This window comes from Carcharodon carcharias, chromosome 2, assembly GCF_017639515.1.
Source record: "Carcharodon carcharias isolate sCarCar2 chromosome 2, sCarCar2.pri, whole genome shotgun sequence".
Taxonomy (NCBI): domain Eukaryota; kingdom Metazoa; phylum Chordata; class Chondrichthyes; order Lamniformes; family Lamnidae; genus Carcharodon; species Carcharodon carcharias.
Window position 1 is genome coordinate 147,947,927 of NC_054468.1, and position 19,580 is coordinate 147,967,506.

Sequence of the window (19,580 nt, forward strand, 5' to 3'; positions counted from 1 at the left end):
GATCAAGAGACTGTATTTCCATTCTGGGATAGTCTAGCTGGGATCCTGTGACAAATGAAGCCTGGGTTCAGGATTTTTTCAAGAAAATGAAGCAGAAATTTAAACAAAAGTCTGTGGTTTGTAACTGCTGTCTTCAATAATGGGGCATATTAATAGGGTTGCCAACTCTGGCTGGACATATCCAGGAGACAAAAGCAAAATACTGCGGATGCTGAAAATCTGAAATAAAAACAGGTGCTGAAAAACCTCAGCAGGTCTGGAAGCATCTGTGGAGAGAGAAACAGAGTTAACATTTTGGTCCATATGACTCTTCTTCAGAGCTAAAGGGAAACAGAAATGTGATGGATTTTATATCACAGAATCACAGAATTTTAATGGCACAGAAGGAGGCCATTCGGCCCATTGTGTCTGCACTGACTCTCCAAATGAGCATCATGGCCTAGTTCCATTGCCCTGCCTTTTCCCTCTATCCCTGCACATTGTTTCTATTCAAATAATTATCTAATACCCTCTTGAATGCCTCAATTGAACCTGCCTCCACCACATTTCCAGGCAGTGCATTCAAGACCCAAACCACTCATTGTGTGAAAAAGTTTTTTCTCACATCACACTTGCTTCTTTTACAAATCGCTTTAATCCTGTGCCCTCTCGTTCTTGATCCTTTTACAAGCCAGCCCCTTCATGATTTTGAACATCTCTATCAAATCTCCTTTCAGCCACCTTCTTTCCAAGGAGAACAGTCCCAACCTCTCCAATCTATCCTCGTAGCTGAAGTTTCTCACCCCTGGAACCATTCTTGTAAACCTTTTCTGCATTGTCTCCAGTGTGCTCGCATCCTTCCTATAGTGTGGTGCCCAGAACTGTACACAATATTCCAACATGTCTAACTAGTATCTCCTATAAATTCAGCATAACCTCCCTACTCTTGTACTCTCTGCCCTATTAATAATGCTTTATTAACTGCTCTCTCCATCTGTCCTGCCACCTTCAATGATTTATGCACATATGCATCCAGGTCTTTCTGCTCCTGCACCCCCTTCAAAATTTTACCCCTTAGTTTATTGTGTCTTTGTATAATCTACAAACTTTGAAATTGTTCCCTGCACACCAAGATCTAGATCATTAATATATATCAGGAAAAGCAAGGGTCCCAATACTTGCACAGAAAATGCTGGAAAAACTCAGAAGGTTGAACAGCGTCTGTGGAGAGAAAGACAGAGTTAACGTTTTGAGTCCATTTGACTCTTCTTCAGAACTAAAGAGAAGTAAAAATGTGGTGAAATTTATACTGTTTAAAGGGGGTGGAGCAGGTGAAGCCGGATTGAAGGCCAGTGATAGGTGGGGGCACACCTTTTTATTTGGAGGAAGTAAGACAAGTTTAAGGAGAAATTGTTCAGTGAGAAAACAAGTTCACTTCCTCCAAATAAAAGGTGTGGCTATGGGTACCCGCATGGGCCCCAGTTATGCCTGTCTCTTTATTGGGTATGTGGAACATTCCTTGTTCCAGTCCTACTCAGGCCCCCTTCCCATAACTTTCTCCGCTACATTGATGATTACTTTGGTGCTGCTTCATGCTCTCGTCTGGACCTGGAAAAATTTATCAAACTTGCTTCCAATTTCCACCCCTCCATCACTTTCATACGGTGCATCTCTGACACTTCCCTTCCCTTCCTTGAGCGAGCCACCCTACACTTCCCTCACAAATGGCAGAATCGCAGCGGGTTCAGGGGTGGGTGGGCAGGCAGAGCAGGCAATGTGCCAATTTTATGCACCCCTTCTGCCTACCATACTGCCCCTAGGGGGGGTACTATAAGATTCAGGCTACTGTTTTCAGTGACAAAAATGTCACGAACCAGAGGAGGCAGTTTTAAGATATTTGGCAAAAGAGCCAGAGGGGAGATAAAGAGAATTTGTTTTAATGCACTGAATTGTTATGAGTTTGAATGCATTATCTAAAAGGGCAGTAGAAGCAGAGTCAACAGTAACTTTCAAAATGTGTCAAAATCCTGGAACTCCCTCCCTAACAACACTATGGTATACCTATACCACATGGACTTCAGTGGTTCAAAAAGGCAGCTCACCACCACAAGGGCAATTAGGGATGGGCAATAAATGCTGGTTTCGCCAGTGATGCTCACATCCCATGAATGAAAAGGAAAAAAATTGGAAGGCAAGGTGTAAAGAATGGGAGGAGGTATTGATGCCCAGAGTTGCCTACTTTCTGGAGGCCTATTGTAAAAAGTGCCAATTAGGTACTTAAGTGCCCTTCCCTGGCAGCTGCCCATTGGAAGCAGTGCCAGTGGGGGAGCGAAGGCTGGTAATGCGCCCAAGGAGATAGCCAAGATCAGCAAAGGACCCTGGCCACAGGAACGAGGGCAGGATGTGGATCATGGGTGAGGGTCGCAGGGGAAGGGGTGGGGAGAGCATGAGTAGCAAGTGCAGGGGGTGGCTGTCAGCAGGCACCGCCTTCCTGAAGCTGGGTCCCTCAAGCAGGCACCAAGTGCCTTTGAACCAGGAACCCGGGGTGCCTGTGGGTTTGCTTTTCGGGCTTCTGGCATGGCCACTCTTCCGCCCACCTGTGGTTGAATACCAGCAACTGTGGGGTGAAACCCTTATGTGGGCATTAGTTGCCCACTTCAGTGTCTCAATTGGCAGTGGGGTGGCAAGGCTAGCCACAAACGTTCCCACTCCTGATTTGACCAAGGAGAGGCAGCCAATTAAATGCCTCCCACCTCAAAACTTGCCTCAAGGGAGGTCATTAAACTCCATCTGGAGAGTAGAGCTGATTGTACCTGTGCTGGCTTTCTGAAAAAGGTAGCCAATCAATTATATGGCCTCCTTTTGTGCTGTATGATTCTTTGATTTCTTTATATGAGAGTAATTAAGATGCCATCACAGAAGCCAGTCTTCAGCCAATTCAATTCATTCCACGTGATATCAAGAAACAGCTGAAGGCACTGGATACCTCAAAGGCTATGGACCCTGACAATGTTCCGGCAATAGAACTGAAGAACTTGCCGCGCCCCTAGCCAAGCTGTTCCAGTACAGCTACAACACTGGTGTCTACCCGGCAATGTGAAAGACTGCCCAGGCATGTCCTGTACAGAAAAAGCGAGACAAATCCAACCCAGCCAATTACTGCCCCAGCAATCTACACTATAAAGTAATGGAAGGGTCATCAACAGTGCTGTCAAGTGGCACTTGCGTAGCAATAACCTGATCACTGACACCCAGTTTGGGTTCCACTAGGGCTACTCAGCTCCTGACCTCATCACAGCCTTGGTTCAAATATGGACAAAAGAACTGAACTCCCGAGGTGAGGTGAGAGTGACTGCCCTTGACGTCGAATCCCCGTTTGATTGAGTGTGGCATTAAGGAGCCCTAGCAAAACTGGAGTCAATGGGAATCAAGGGGAAAACTCTCCCTGGTTGGAGTCATACCTAGCACAAAGGAAGGTGGTTGTGATTGTTGGAGGTCACTCATCTCAGCTCTAGGACATCACTGCAGGAGATCCCCATAGTGGTGGCCTCGGCCCAACCATCTTCAGCTGCTTCATCAATGACCTTCCTTCCATCATAAGGTCAGAAGTGGGGATGTTCGCTGATGATTGCACAATATTGAGCACCATTCGTGACTTCTCAGATACTGAAGCAGTCGATGTCCAAATGCAGCAAGATCTGGACATTTTCCAGGCTTGGGCTGACTATTGGCAAGTAATATTCCCGCCACACAAGTGTCAGATAATGATCATCTCCAACAAGAGAGAGTCCAACCATCGCCCCTTGATGTTCAATGGCATTACAATCACTGAATCCCCCACTATCAACATCCTGACAGTTACCATTGACCAGAAACTGAACTGGACTAGCCATATAAATACTGTGGCCACAAGAGCAGGTCAGAGGCTAGGAATCATGCGACGAGTAGCTCGCCTCCTGACTCCCCAAAGTCTGTCCACCATCTACAAGGCACAAGTCAGGATAGTAGTGGAATACTCTCCACTGGCCTGGATGAGAGTAGCTCCCACAACACACAAGAAGCTTGACACCGTCCAGGACAAAGCAGCCTGCTTTATTGGCACCACATCCACAAACATTCACTCCCTCCTCCACTGACGCACAGTCTCAGCAGTGCGTACCATCTACAAGATGCACTACAGGAATTCATCAAGGGTCCTTAGACAGCACCTTCCAAACCCATGAACACTACCATCTAGAAGGACAAGGACAGCAGATAGATGGGAACACCACCACCTGGATATTCCCCTCCAAGCCACTCACCATCCTGACATGGAAATATATCGCCGTTCCTTCACTGTCACTGGGTCAAAATCCTGGAACCCCCTTCCTAACAGCACTGTGGGTGGTTCATAGACTGCAGTGGTTCAAGAAAGCAGCTCACCACCACCTTCTCAAGAGCAATTAGGGATGAGTAATAAATGATGGCCCAGCCAGCGAAGCCTACGTCCCATGAATGAATAAAAATAACGAAGTCAAAAATAATGAAAAGCAGAAGCTAAAACAATGATCATTGAAAAACAATTAATTGTGCATACCAAGCCATTTCTTTTCCCCAATTCTTGCTTTATCTTTTGATAATTTTATTTTTTTTAACTTTTCAATTCATTTTTATACTAACATACAAATTAGAAGCAGGAGTAGGCCTCTTGGCCCCTCTAACCTGCTCCACCATTCAATAAAATCATCGCGGATCTGATTGACAGGTCAAATAGGGGGGAGTTGGAGCTAAGGTTACAATCGAACTGTGTTGTTGATATCCTGAACTTGGTTTTAGTTGCACCTCTACCTCAGGTATACAAATAGTTATTGGGCAGTACAGGACTTAAATGTCTCTTTCAGCAATATTCATTTCAAAGCTTTTCGTCTTGCACTCCACAGGACAATTTGCAAGAAAATACCATGACACCATGTATGCCCAAATAGATGATGTCATGGGATCCCCTCGAGCCCCAGCTCCTGCAAACACCTTTGTTGGGTACAATGAGAAACATGCCTTTGATGGAATGATGCCCAACTTCCTACCCCTTGCATATTTCCGATATGTGGATGATAGGTTTGCTAAATTTAAATCCACAACTGCATGTAATAATTCCCATTTCAACACACCACCCTGCTCTCATGCCCACATGTCCATCCTTGGCCTGCTGCAATGTTCCAGTGAAGCTCAACGCAAACTGGAGGAACAGCACCTCATCTTCCGACTAGGCACTTTACAACTTTCCAGACTGAATATTGAGTTCAACAATTTCAGATCATGAACTGTCTCCTCCATCCCCACCCCCTTTCCGATCCCCCTTTTTCCAATATTTTTTTTTACACTATATTTTTTTCTTTTCCCTCCTATTTTTAAATTTATTTCAATCTATTGTTTCATCTCCACCTTTTAGCCCATTTGATCCCTTCCTTTCACCCCACCTGCACTAGGGCCATCTGCCACTAGCTTGGTTCCCTTAATGTCCCCATTAGCACATCCTTTAGATAATATCACCGCCATCAACACCCTTTTGTCTATGAGATCTTTGGCAGTCTCTTCTTGGCCTCCACCTGTCAATGGCTCCCTATCGAACTCTCCTATCCCACCCCCTTCTACCAGCTTATATTTAATCTCATTTCTATATGTCTTAGTTCTGATGAAGGGTCATATGGACTCAAAACATCAACTATATCCCTCTCCGCAGATGCTGTCAGACCTGCTGAGTTTTTCCAGGTATTTTTGTTTATGTCCTTAAATATCTTAATGGGCTCAATCCTGCACTCAAATTTACCTTTGAAATGGAGCAGTCAAATGAACTTCTTTTCCTTGATGTACTAGTTGAGAAAACCACCAGAGGGTTCTCTACCATGGTCTACCGCTAGCCTACCTTCACTGCTCAATACACAAGTTGGGACTCTGACAGTTCTACACACCATAAGATTGGCCTTATCAGCAGCCTCATAAATAGGGTACGAGCCATTTGTGCTGAAATAGGGTGCATCAAAGACATCATGTGGGATAATGGCTACCCCGATCAGATCATTTCATGTGGTATATAATGCGAAGTCATGAATGGGCCCAAGGCCATCACTTTCGGTCTTGAAAAGTGATCAGTCTACCTCAAATTACAGTGGAAGGGCAGGGATTATCTCAAAAATTTGAGCAACAAATGAAGCTTAGCTGTTTCGCACTACTACTATGCAGTAGCAACACAAGTGGTATTCACCATTAACAGGATGCTGCTGTTAATCCAAAAAGACGTTCTGCCTATCCCACAAATGAGTAACGTGGTGTATGAATTTCAATGCCAGTGTGCTGCTAGGTATGTGAGCCATACATCTTAAAAGACTGGCAGGTCGTATCAAACAGTATGTCCCTCCACGGTTCGCAATGGGCAAGGTACAGGCTGTACCCAACCAGCCCAAGCTTGCAAAACTCAGAACACATTGTGCAACATTAGATGTGATTCCGTGATTGGACAACATTTGCTAAATAATCCTCTGTGTGCTAATAATTATGCTGACAGTCAAGTTAAGGTTGTCAGCCAGGCTTGCCATGCAGCGCATTTGGGTATCCTGGAAGCTACATATATTAATACACAGGGCCCTGTTATTTGTAGACAAAAAGGACATGTACACACATTGCACCTGTTTCAGCTAAACAAAATGAGTGACAGCCATTCGCTGGTTCCCAGGGCAATGTCATGACCAGAGTCAACCTGCGTGGTTTAAATTTCAAACAATGCTTGGCAGCCAATGACAGTCAACTGTCGGTCACAATCAACTGGTACATTTTCCATGACAACATCTCTACTAATCAGAGTTCACTCGCCAACCAATTAGCACTCCCTTCTCATGCAGTATAAATGTGTTGTTTCCCCGACATTGGTATTTTCTTGAAGATTGTCCTGAGTACAAGACAAAAAGCTTCGACAAAAAAGTCTCTTTTCTCAGCAATACTCAAGTTCTGTACTAACAAATGACTAATAGAAAGTTGTACACACCTAGCTTGGAGACAAGGAAGGAAACTCTCCAACCAGTAAAGTCTGAAAAAAGTTTTAAAAAAGGAGCACTTCTTTCCCCCTGCACCAAATTCCTGTCTCACCCAGGCATGGTATCCTGTCTGCATGCCCCTTTCTGCATGTCACACTTTTCCAATGGAAAACCCTTTTACTAATCTATTGTCTCTTTTGTTGTTGTCCGACCATTTGTAAATTTTCTTTCAAAGTTAATTTTTAGTCCATTCAGAACCTAGAATCTGGAAACTAACAAGTTTTCATTTTGCAGTAATCGGAATAGGTGTTGCTAACATGTTAATACATCCGTAACACACAAGCTATTAAACCAGGTTTCACCATTCTAAAAGTTAAAAATCTGAATTATGTCTATTCCCTGTCCCCTGCCCATGCTCCCAAAACTCATTGAGAGGCCTGCCTCCCAGAATCTAAGTTGGCATTCTTCTTGAATCCATCCATCCCATCAATCTACATTTGGGAAGTAAGATGGACAAAACTATTGGCAGGATTTTTCACTCGGTGCGTGGGCGTGTGCCTGACACGCCAAGCGTGAAATGAAGCGAGTTGACGTCGGCCAAACGTGCCGACATCAATGCGCACTCTTGCGATAGTTCAGTCGGCGGATGCGTGCCTGAGCCAGCAGCACGCCCACTGACAATTAAAAAGCCTATTAAGGCCATTAAGTTAACAATTGTCCTGAAATTTTCACTGTCCATTCAACCTAACAGTTGACGGACAGGCAAAAAGGCCAAACGGCCTTTGCATTTTTTAGGAAACTTCATCTAAAGGTGGGACGAGGTTTCCTAAAGCAAATTAAAATAAAATAAAAACGTAACACTTGAAGTAAAAACATGTCCCTGCTCATGTGACAGGAGTCACATGAGGGGACATGTTTTATGACTTTTTTTGTGCATTATGTTTTTAAACAGCACTTCATCTCCCTGAAGCAGCTCCATGCCTCAGGGAGATTGAAACATTCTTTCGGGCCCATGTATGAAGTTTGTGCTAGGCCCATTCACACTCCTCACCCTGCCCACACAGGCAGTGCTGAGCACTGTCGCTCGCGTTCCACACGTGCTTAAGTGGCCCCGCCAGGGTGAAATTGCGGTGCTGTGCTGATCGCGGGCGGCGGTCAGCTTCCCGACTACCCTCTCCCATCCCCCGCCAACGGCAAAACTCTGCTCTATATCACCATGGCAACTGAGAGAGTCAAAGCATGATATTGCTTCCCTTGTCCTTTGCAAGCTTTGGGTGGGATTTTCTGGCCATGCTGCTGCTCGTATTCTACAGTCCTGCCGAAAGTCAATGGACTTTTAGCTGGGCAACTACATCCCCTGCGGCGGGTCCTTCCACAACAGGGCTGGAAATCCCGGCCTCTGTTTCTATTGTATTCTGGGTGGTCTGTAAATGTGCAGTAATGACAGTCAGTATTGGATCAATACACCTTATATGATTTGTTCCTTAGCAGAATATTTACCCTCTCTTTAACCCTAAAATGCATACAGAGCAAAGGAAATACCAGCTTCCCTGAACTGGATTTTTTTAAGCTTTCAACAGATGCTGAAATAAGTCTAAAATTATAATAAACCTGTTTTATAACTAATGTTGATGTTATAAAACAGGAATATGCATTTTGGATGCAGTAGTATAGTGGAAATATTCCTGGACTAGAGAGGCATGGACTAATAATCTACAGATGTTAGATCCAATCTTACTATTGTGGTTTGTGAATTTGAACTCAGTTAATTCAAATAAATTTGGAATACAAAAGCTCTTATCAGTCATGGTGACCATGAAGCTATTGAATTGCTGTTAAAACTCAATGTCCTGTAAGAAAGGAAATTTGCCGTCGTTATTAAATCTGGCCTACATATGACTCAAGATCCATAGCAATGCGCTTGACTTTTAACTGCATTCTGAAATGGTGAGAAAGCCACTCAGTTGTATCAAACTGCTGCCAAAAAGTAAAATAAGAATAAAACAGGATGGACCACTCAGCATTGACCTAGGCATCAGATTCAGACACAAAAAAGGCACAACAGCCCAGGTGATCTTGCAAATTTTCTCTCTCTAATATATGGGGACTTGTGCCCATACAAGTATATGAATTAGGAACATGTATAGGCCACTCCAGCCTGCTATGCCATTCAATAAAATCATGGTTGACCTGGATTGTGGCGTCCTGCCTACCCCCAATAACCTTTTGCCCCTTCTTTATCAAGAATCTATCTAGCTCAGCCTTCAAAGAATCTGCTTCCACCGCCTTTTGAGGAAAGGTGTTCCAAAGGCTCACTACTGTCAGAGAAAAAAAAATTGTCCCCCTCTCTGCCTTGAATGACAACCCCTCACTTTTTAAAACAAAAACAGAATTACCTGGAAAAACTCAGCAGGTCTGGCAGCATCGGCGGAGAAGAAAAGAGTTGACGTTTCGAGTCCTCATGACCCTTCGACAGAACTTGCGTTCGAGTCCAAGAAAGAGTTGAAATATAAGCTGGTTTAAGGTGTGTGTGTGTGGGGGGCGGAGAGATAGAGAGACAAAGAGGTGGGGGGGGGGTGGGGGTGTGTGCTTGTAGGGACAAACAAGCAGTGATAGAAGCAGATCATCAAAAGATGTCAACGACAATAGTACAATAGAACACATAGGTGTCAAAATTAAAGTTGGTGATATTATCTAAACGAATGTGCTAATTAAGAATGGATGGTAGGGCACTCAAGGTATAGCTCTAGTGGGTTTTTTTTTATATATATAATGGAAATAGGTGGGAAAAGGAAAATCTTTATAATTTATTGGAAAAAAAAGGGAAGGGGGAACCAGAAAGGGGGTGGGGATGGGGGAGGGAGCTTACGACTTAAAGTTGTTGAATTCAATATTCAGTCCAGAAGGCTGTAAAGTCCCTAGTCGGAAGATGAGGTGTTGTTCCTCCAGTTTGCGTTGGGCTTCACTGGAACAATGCAGCAAGCCAAGGACAGACATGTGGGCAAGAGAGCAGGGTGGAGTGTTGAAATGGCAAGTGACAGGGAGGTTTGGGTCATTCTTGCGGACAGACCGCAGGTGTTCTGCAAAGCGGTCGCCCAGTTTACGTTTGGTCTCTCCAATGTAGAGGAGACCACATTGGGAGCAACGGATGCAGTAGACTAAGTTAGGGGAAATGCAAGTGAAATGCTGCTTCACTTGAAAGGAGTGTTTGGGTCCTTGGACAGTGAGGAGAGAGGAAGTGAAGGGGCAGGTGTTGCATTTTTTGCGTGGGCATGGGGTGGTGCCATAGGAGGGGGTTGAGGAGTAGGGGGTGATGGAGGAGTGGACCAGGGTGTCCCGGAGGGAGCGATCCCTACGGAATGCCGATAAGGGGGGTGAAGGGAAGATGTGTTTGGTGGTGGCATCATGCTGGAGTTGGCGGAAATGGCGGAGGATGATCCTTTGAATGCGGAGGCTGGTGATAAGTGAGGACAAGGGGGATCCTATCATGTTTCTGGGAGGGAGGAGAAGGCGTGAGGGCGGATGCGCGGGAGATGGGCCGGACACGGTTGAGGGCCCTGTCAACGACCGTGGGTGGAAAACCTCGGTTAAGGAAGAAGGAGGACATGTCAGAGGAACTGTTTTTGAATGTAGCATCATCGGAACAGATGCGACGGAGGCGAAGGAATTGAGAGAATGGGATGGAGTCCTTACAGGAAGCAGGGTGTGAGGAGCTGTAGTCAAGATAGCTGTGGGAGTCGGTGGGTTTGTAATGGATATTGGTGGACAGTCTATCACCAGAGATTGAGACAGAGAGGTCAAGGAAGGGAAGGGAAGTGTCAGAGATGGACCACGTGAAAATGATGGAGGGGTGGAGATTGGAAGCAAAATTAATAAATTTTTCCAAGTCCTGACGAGAGCATGAAGCGGCACCAAAGTAATCATCGATGTACCGGAGAAAGAGTTGTGGAAGGGGGCCGGAGTAGGACTGCAACAAGGAATGTTCCACATACCCCATAAAGAGACAGGCATAGCTGGGGCCCATGCGGGTACCCATAGCCACACCTTTTATTTGGAGGAAGTGAGAGGAATTGAAGGAGAAATTGTTCAGTGTGAGAACAAGTTCAGCCAGACGGAGGAGAGTAGTGGTGGATGGGCCTCAACCCCCTCCTATGGCACCACCCCATGCCCACGCAAAAAATGCAACACCTGCCCCTTCACTTCCTCTCTCCTCACCGTCCAAGGACCCAAACACTCCTTTCAAGTGAAGCAGCATTTCACTTGCATTTCCCCCAACTTAGTCTACTGCATCCGTTGCTCCCAATGTGGTCTCCTCTACGTTGGAGAGACCAAACGTAAACTGGGCGACCGCTTTGCAGAACACCTGCGGTCTGTCTGCAAGAATGACCCAAACCTCCCTGTCGCTTGCCATTTCAACACTCCACCCTGCTCTCTTGCCCACATGTCTGTCCTTGGCTTGCTGCATTGTTCCAGTGAAGCCCAACGCAAACTGGAGGAACAACACCTCATCTTCCGACTAGGGACTTTACAGCCTTCTGGACTGAATATTGAATTCAACAACTTTAAGTCGTAAGCTCCCTCCCCCATCCCCACCCCCTTTCTGTTTCCCCCTTCCCTTTTTTTTCCAATAAATTATAAAGATTTTCCTTTTCCCACCTATTTCCATTATATATATAAAAAAAACCCACTAGAGCTATACCTTGAGTGCCCTACCATCCATTCTTAATTAGCACATTCGTTTAGATAATATCACCAACTTTAATTTTAACACCTATGTGTTCTATTGTACTATTGTCGTTGACATCTTTTGATGATCTGCTTCTATCACTGCTTGTTTGTCCCTACAACCACACACCCCCACCCCCCCTCCACCTCTTTGTCTCTCTATCTCTCCGCCCCCCACACACACACCTTAAACCAGCTTATATTTCAACTCTTTCTTGGACTCGAACGCAAGTTCTGTCGAAGGGTCATGAGGACTCGAAACGTCAACTCTTTTCTTCTCCGCCGATGCTGCCAGACCTGCTGAGTTTTTCCAGGTAATTCTGTTTTTGTTTTGGATTTCCAGCATCCGCAGTTTTTTTGTTTTTACCTCACTTTTTAAGCTAGTTTTACAAGAGGAAACGTGCTCTCCACACCTAGCCTTCAAGACCCCTCAGGATCTTAAAGGTTTCAATCAAGTTGTCTCTTAATCTTCTAAACTCCAGTGGATACAAGCCTAGCCTGTCCAAGCTTTCCTCATAAGACAACCCCCATTCCTGGTACTTGTCCAGTAAACTTTTTCTGAACTGCTTCCAATGCATTTACATCCTTCCTCAAATAAGGAGACCAATACTGTATACAGTACTCCAGATGTGGTCTCACCAACGCCTTGTATAACTGAAGCATAACCTCCCTATTTTTATATTCGATTGCCCCTCACAATAAACAATGATATCCTATTATCTTCCCTAATTACTTGCTGTAGCTGCATTCTAGCCTTTTGTGATTCATGTACTAGAACACCCAGATCATTCTGAGTCTAAGAGCTCTGCAATCTCTCACCATTTAGATAATAAGCATTTTTATTCTTCATGCCAAAATGGACAGTTTCACATTTGCCCACATAATACTTCATTTGCCAAATCTTTGCCCACTCACTTAACCTATGTCCCTTTGTAACCTCTTCACAACTTATTTTCCTACCTATTTTTGTGTCTTCAGGAAATTTAGCAACCATTCCTTCAGTCCCTTCATCCAAGTCATTTTCAGTTGAGATCTCAGCACTGATGCCTGTGGTACACCACTCATTACATCTTACCAAGCAAAAATTGATCCATTTATGCCTACTCTCTGTTTCCTGTCAGCTAACCAAACTTCTAACCATACCAATATGTTACCCACTACACCATGAGATTTATTTTCTGCAATAACCTTTGACGTGGCACCTTATCAAATGCCTTCTGAAAATCTAAATAAAGTACCTCCCCTTTATCCACAGCACATGTAACTCCTTCAAAGAACTCCGATAAAGTTGTAAAACAGGATTTCCCTTTCAAAAAACAATGTGGACTCTGATTGCCTTGAATTTTTCTAAGTGCCTTGCCATAACATCTTTAATAATAGTTTCTAACATTTTCCTTATGACAGATGTTAAGCTAACTGGCCTGTAGTTTCCTGCTTTCTATCTCCCTCCCTTTTGAATAAAGGAGTTACATTCGTTATTTTCCAATCTAATGGAACCTTCCCCGAATATATGGCCGGAATTTTCCTTGCCCGTTGGTGTCGGGCGTCATGGTTGGTGTGAGGGGACAATATGGCGATAAGGCCAAAAATCGTTTCATGCTGTCGTGAAACCAGCTTACAGTCGTCCGCTCCACTCATCAATGGTGGGCCGCATTGCCCGCCGACCATGTCAGGATTATCATTTCAATACATTTGCATCTAATTATGAGCGCTGCTCACCAGAATTGTGCCCCCATGAGAAATTTACTGCCAACGCCAGTGGGAAAACACGCTAGCCCAGAACACATCTTGACAAGTATGACCTGCAGAGGTTGGGACTTACTATTTAGGGTTTTGCACACATCGTGGATATCCAAGGAGCAGAGGATGCTGGAGCCCTGGAAGAACACATGCATTGGATGTTGTGCGGATTCTCGTGGACAAACGGCTCTGCCCCACACACATTTCTCCCCCCAGAATCACTCGTCCTGCTACGTGCAACTGAACTACTAGTTGGGGGGTTGCAGGGGGAGGATTAGTGAAGCCTGTCAATGAGGCTGAAAGACACGTTACATATTATTCAGTGAACGTGAATATATTTTCAGATTATAAAGTGACAAAATGTGTTCACCCATGCAGCCACTTGTGATCATAAACCCTTAACTTTTCTAGGCCTACCACTTCTTTTAGGTGCTGCCCTGACATCCGCAGCAGCGGTAGAGACAGCCTGTGCAGTGGTTGGCTCTGTTGCCTCTGATGCCTTCAGTGCGGGTCTGCACTGGTGAAGGGTGTGGGTAAGCGCTGTGATAGGTCTTCCAGGCTGCTTATTTCAGCTCTTCAGTGGATGAGGTATCCTCTTGGCTGGAGGTGAGGACCTGGATGGAGCAGAGGGTCTGGCTGGCTGAGGGTTTTGGTCACTTGGCAGAGCTCCCTGTGAACCAAAATAGAGATAATGAGTGCATGGCAGCAGAGTCCAAAGCAGGAGAGAGAGAACTCACAGTTGTGTTGAGAGAGAGATCCTCAAATGAGTGTTCTCCACCACCTCACTATTGCCACAGGCATGGTCCACGTCCTTAACAGTGAGCACAATGGCACGCTCCTCAAAGTGAGTGAGTGACCTAATGTGGGCCACTGCACCCCCGGTCTGGGACCTCTCCCTGATGTTATGAACCAGCTTCTCCTGCATGAAAACAGATGGAAAGAGTGTGAGCAGGGCACATGGCACTGCATGGAATGTTTGTGTGATGAGTGGAGCCAGAGACAGGAATGAGGATGTGAGCTCGAGAGGATATGAGCCTGATGGAGATGTGAGAGTGTGTGTGAGAGTTAGTAGTGTTGTCCCATGTGGTGTGAGATCCCTATGGATGTGTGAAAGGTTTGTGAGGGTGTGAGTTGAGAATGATAAGAAGAGTGACTTACCCTGGCAGAATAGATGAGACCATTTATCCTCTTTCAGCACTGAGTGGCTGTCCTCTTTTGCAGGGTTTTAACAATTGCCACCGCCTCCCATGGTGACCTTGCTTGCTGGTCTTTGCCCAGAGTGAGATAGAGGACTTCGCGGTGGGCTTCCACTGTGTCTAGCAAGCGCTCAAGGGGGGCATCGCTAAATTTGATGGCAGCGTGTTCCCTCCCTTTGACAGCCATCTGTTCCCAGCAGCTTCCTATCCCTTGAAGAATGCTAGCTCTGTGCAGAGGCAGCCTTTAAATCTGGCGTCCAGTTAGTGAAGGCCTGAGGTGGTGGCGGGATGAACAAATCAGAGGCCGCCCACCGGCAATCCAGCATGTTTCCCAGGAATGCATTATTAATGAGGTAGGATGCACCAGGAATGAGACAATAGGGTGTGAAAAGCCACCATTGCGGCCTGCAGATAAAACATCCTTTTTCCCACTTAGTGAAAACCTGGGATGATTCCGCCCTGAGGAAATTTGGAAAATTAAAACCAATGCATCAACTAACAGAGTAGCCATTTCTTTCAAGACCCTAGGATGAAGTCCATCAGGGCCCAGGGACTTGTCAGTCCGCAACTCCAACAATTTGCTAAGTACCTATTCCTTGTTGATTGTAATTTTCCTGGAGTTCCTCTCTCCTTTCCATTTCCTGGGGAAGAATTTTTACCCCATCGGGGGGAGAAGTGCAGGAGCGGGCACAGGCAGGCGTGCCTCCTATCAGTGCCCCCGATTGGGGGCGCGCCACCATTTTAAGTGGGCAGGCCAATTAAGGCTTGCCCAGAGTGACATCCACCAGGAAGTGCTATGCGTTCCCTGTGCGGGCGGGAGTGGATTCCCTCAGCTGAGAGTGCTAAGTGATGCCTTAGGGAGATCGGCTCTGAATTAAAACTTTGAAGGTAAATGTTGAAAAAATTTCCCTGACGTTGTCACAAGTTGGGACATGTCCATCACTTTAATTCAAACATTTATTACATTTTTAAAAACCCTCATGAAACCTCATCCTGCCCGTGGATGAGGTTTCATGTTTTTTCTGAATCCTGCCAGGGCTCCTGGCCTGCCTTCCAACCCTAAGGTCCGTTAATTATGTGAATGACTTTTTAAATGGCCTCAATAGGCCGTTGACAGGTCGGCGGGCACACAGCTGATTCGGCTGCGCCCCCACTTTCCTGAAAATTGAAATGATGCAGGGTGATGTCAGGCGGAACTCCGCCCCATCCCCCGCTCACCGACCTAAAGATCCTGCCTTACAGCTATTTCTAGGATGTTACTTATATCTCTGTCATGAAGACTGATGTGAGATACCTGTTCAATTTATCTGCCATCTCCTTATTTTCCGTTATTAACTCCCCGACTCACTTTCTACAGTAGCAACCCTCACTTTGCTAAATCTCTTATTTAAATATCCATAAAAACTCTTACTATCTGTTTTTGTATTTCTAACTAGCTTTCTCTTGTACTCTTAATTTTTCCCTCCTTATGAATCTTTTAGTCTTTCTGTGCTGTTTTTTATATTCTGTCCAGTCTCCTGACCTGCCACCCATCCTTGTGCAATTATATGATCTTTCTTTAAAGTTTGATACTATTTTTAAGCTAACCACAGAGAGCTGTCCCCCAGCCTATTCAAGCAACAGCCTGACATAGTTATACTTATCAGCAAATGTCCTAGACTCCACCATCACCAGGGCATCCCACTGGCAGGGCTGCACCACCAGTGGTATTGATATAGAAGTAAACATTTGGGAGGAACTTTCCCTGGGAGTCCTGAACATTGACTTCAAACTCCAAGAATCAGTGCTGCTCTACGATGAACATTGCCTGGAAGAAGTGTTAATGTTAGCTGTATCACAGAATGTCCTATTGGTGGGGAACTTCAATGTCCATCACTAAGAGTGACTCTGTAGTATCACTACTGATGAGCCAGCTGAATCCTGAAGTACATTGCTGCCAGAGTGGAGTTATGGCTGGTTGTGAGAGAACCAACATGAGGGAAAACCTACTTGTCCTTACCAATTTATCTGCTGCAAGTGCATCTGTCTATGATCATATTTGTAGGAGTGACCTGTGAACAGTCCTTATTGATACAAAATTGTGACACCCTTTGTCATGTGTGGCACTACTACTGTGCTAAATTGGATAGACTCACAACAGATCTAGCAGCACAAAACTAAATCCATGAAGAACTATGGAACAACAGCAGTAGTAGAATCGTATTCAACCACACCATGTAATCTCATGGCCCGACATATCCCTTGTTCTACAATTGCCATCAACCCAAATTATTAATCCTTATTCAGTGAAGGGTGTAGGAGAACATGTGAGGAACAGCACGAGACATAGCTAAAATGTGGTGCCAACCTGATAAAGCTACAATATAGGACTCCATTCATGTTAAACAATGGAAATAGCATGCTGTAGACAGAGATAAGGATCCCACACCCAATGGATCAGATCAAAGCTCTGCACACAACATCCCAACTGCAGTACTGAAGACTTGTGTTCCAGAACTAACTGCACCCTTAGGCAAGCTGTATGGATACAGCTACTGGTGCCAACCTGACAAATTGGAAAATTGCTCAGATATATGCTGTCAACAAAAAGCAGGACAAATCCAATCAAACGCCTTGGAGACAAAAGTCAATCATTTCCTCGCTAAGTAAGTTTCCCCAAAGGAGCCTCAGACCCTATTCTCAACAAACAGGTAGACAAGATTTTGGTTAATCATACCACTAGTAGCAGTATAAACTGTTGCCTCCTCCCCACATCCTAATTAATCACCAAATGAATCACTCTGGTCTATTTTCACTGATTGCTGTATTAAACAGCTCGGTTGTTTTTAGATAGACAGCTGATGAGGGACTGGAAGCATGCTTCTACTTAGCATTTCAAAGATGATAAATAATTTCAGATCTGACTTGTGTGAGTAGAGACAAATGACAGCCTGGATAATGGTGGTGTAGTAGTAATGTTACTGGACTACTAATTGGGAGACCCGGGCTAATGCTGTTGGGATGTGGATTCAAATCCACTGCAGCTGATGGAATTTAAATGCGTCTAATGAACAAGAATTGAAAGCTAGTGTCAATAATGCTGACCTTGAAACTATCATCAATTGTTGTAAAAGCCATCTGGTTCATTAATATTCTTTAGGAAAAGCAATCTATTCTTACCTGGTTTGGCTTACATGTGACTCCAGACCTCCGGCAATATGGTTCACTCTTGATTCCCTCTGAAATAGCCTCACAAGCCATTGAGTTGTGGTAAATAAGGATGCTGGCCTTGGCAGTGATACCCACATCCCATGAAAGAATAAAACAAAGATGAGGAACCAACTAGTTGCTGCTCTACTGACTGAATATGTGGATTTGCTTTATCTTTCCCAGCAAAACGGACAAACACAAAGTTAACACAAACAGCATCTAAGCACTGTAAAAGAAAATTCTAACAGGAGGCTCTGCCCTCCATTATAATTCAAATGAAAAGCTATAACTGTAAATTATTATCAACTAAAATAGGCCTGACCCCTCTTCTCCCATGAGCATTTCCCTTTATTTTATTTGGAATGTTTGTTGTTACCCTTTTATCATCTCAAGAGTTGTGGTTTCCATTGACAGAATCGTTGAACTTATTACTAAAAATACGGCAAACATTTTCATGAGCACAGCAGGATTATTTCTCCTGCGAAATGTCAAAAGTGGAGGATAGTTACATCATATAAATTATGTGCACAATAATGTGGGTCTTCAGGAGTGATGGACAGAGGAAAAACTCAGTTATCTCCATTCTGATCCCCATAATATGAGGAGGATAGGGGCTGGGATTTTCCGGCCCCATCCGATGCCGAGATCTTCCAGTCCTCCCGAAAGCCAATGGACTTTTGGCTGGCCTGCTGTATCCCCCATGGCAGGTCTTGCCACAGTGGGACCGGAAAATTCCAGCCAAAGATACACTGTAGAAGGTCCAAAACAGATTTAAACAGATTTCTTGGAATGATTTCAGAATTTGAGAGGTTATACTTCTCAGAAAAGACAAAACAGACTGAAACCCTTTTCTCTCGAAAAGCAAAGGTGCAGGTGTGACCTAATAAGAGTTCTTTAAGATTATATATTATTGATCGGTGAACAGAGGAGATATTTCCACTTGGAGGGTAGATCAAAGCTAGGAACCATAAATATGACGTAATCATTCATAAATCCGATAGATTTCAGGAAAAAACGTCTCTATCCAGAGAGTGGTTAGAATGTGGAACTTGCTACCACAAGGAGTAGTTGAGGTAAATAGTGCATGTAAGGAGAAGCTAGGTAAACGTGAGGGGAAAAAGGAATAGAAGGTTATGCTGACAGTGTACGATGAAGGGTGGGAGGAGCAGAAACAACAGTGTGGACCTGTTGGGTCAAGTCACCTGTTTCTCATCTGCACATCCTATGTAATTCGATGGCTAGAATCTTCTGTTCTGGAGTCTAAGTTCACTGGTGGGAGCAGAAGTCAGAGTTATTTCCACGGGGGAGGGGGGATGGGTGACCAGGCGCAATATTGCGCTACTCATCATATTACATATGCATCTACGAGGAACTCACTGAATCTTGGGGCAGGCAGGAAATCGCCATCCTCACCATTACCTCATGGGTCGAAGGTTTGGGTATCACATATAAAGGACACCCAGACAGCCTGCACTCTTCCTTCCTGGAGAGCCTGAACCATCCCTTCCACCTTTGTCCAGCCACTGCCCCACCCTTCCCTACTAACCCTTCCTCCCTCTCTTGGTTATTCCCCACACAACTTGCACTTCCACCACCGAGTCTCAAGCACAGGCTGGCATTTACGAGCACCCCACAAAGAGGACAATGTAACAGCATCTCACTATTGATATTGGAAGAAGTCTACTTCATCAGGTGCACACCACCTTACGTGCAGTCTTGTGAATGTTCGAGTTTCTCACTGGCA

General features: G+C 44.8%; 1 protein-coding gene across 1 annotated transcript in view; it reads left to right on the plus strand.

The window, feature by feature from the left end:
- The window catches only part of nt5e (5'-nucleotidase, ecto (CD73)), a 137,206-nt gene that overhangs the window by 75,820 nt on the left and 41,806 nt on the right, over positions 1-19,580 (plus strand). The gene's annotated exons all lie outside the window — the stretch shown is intronic.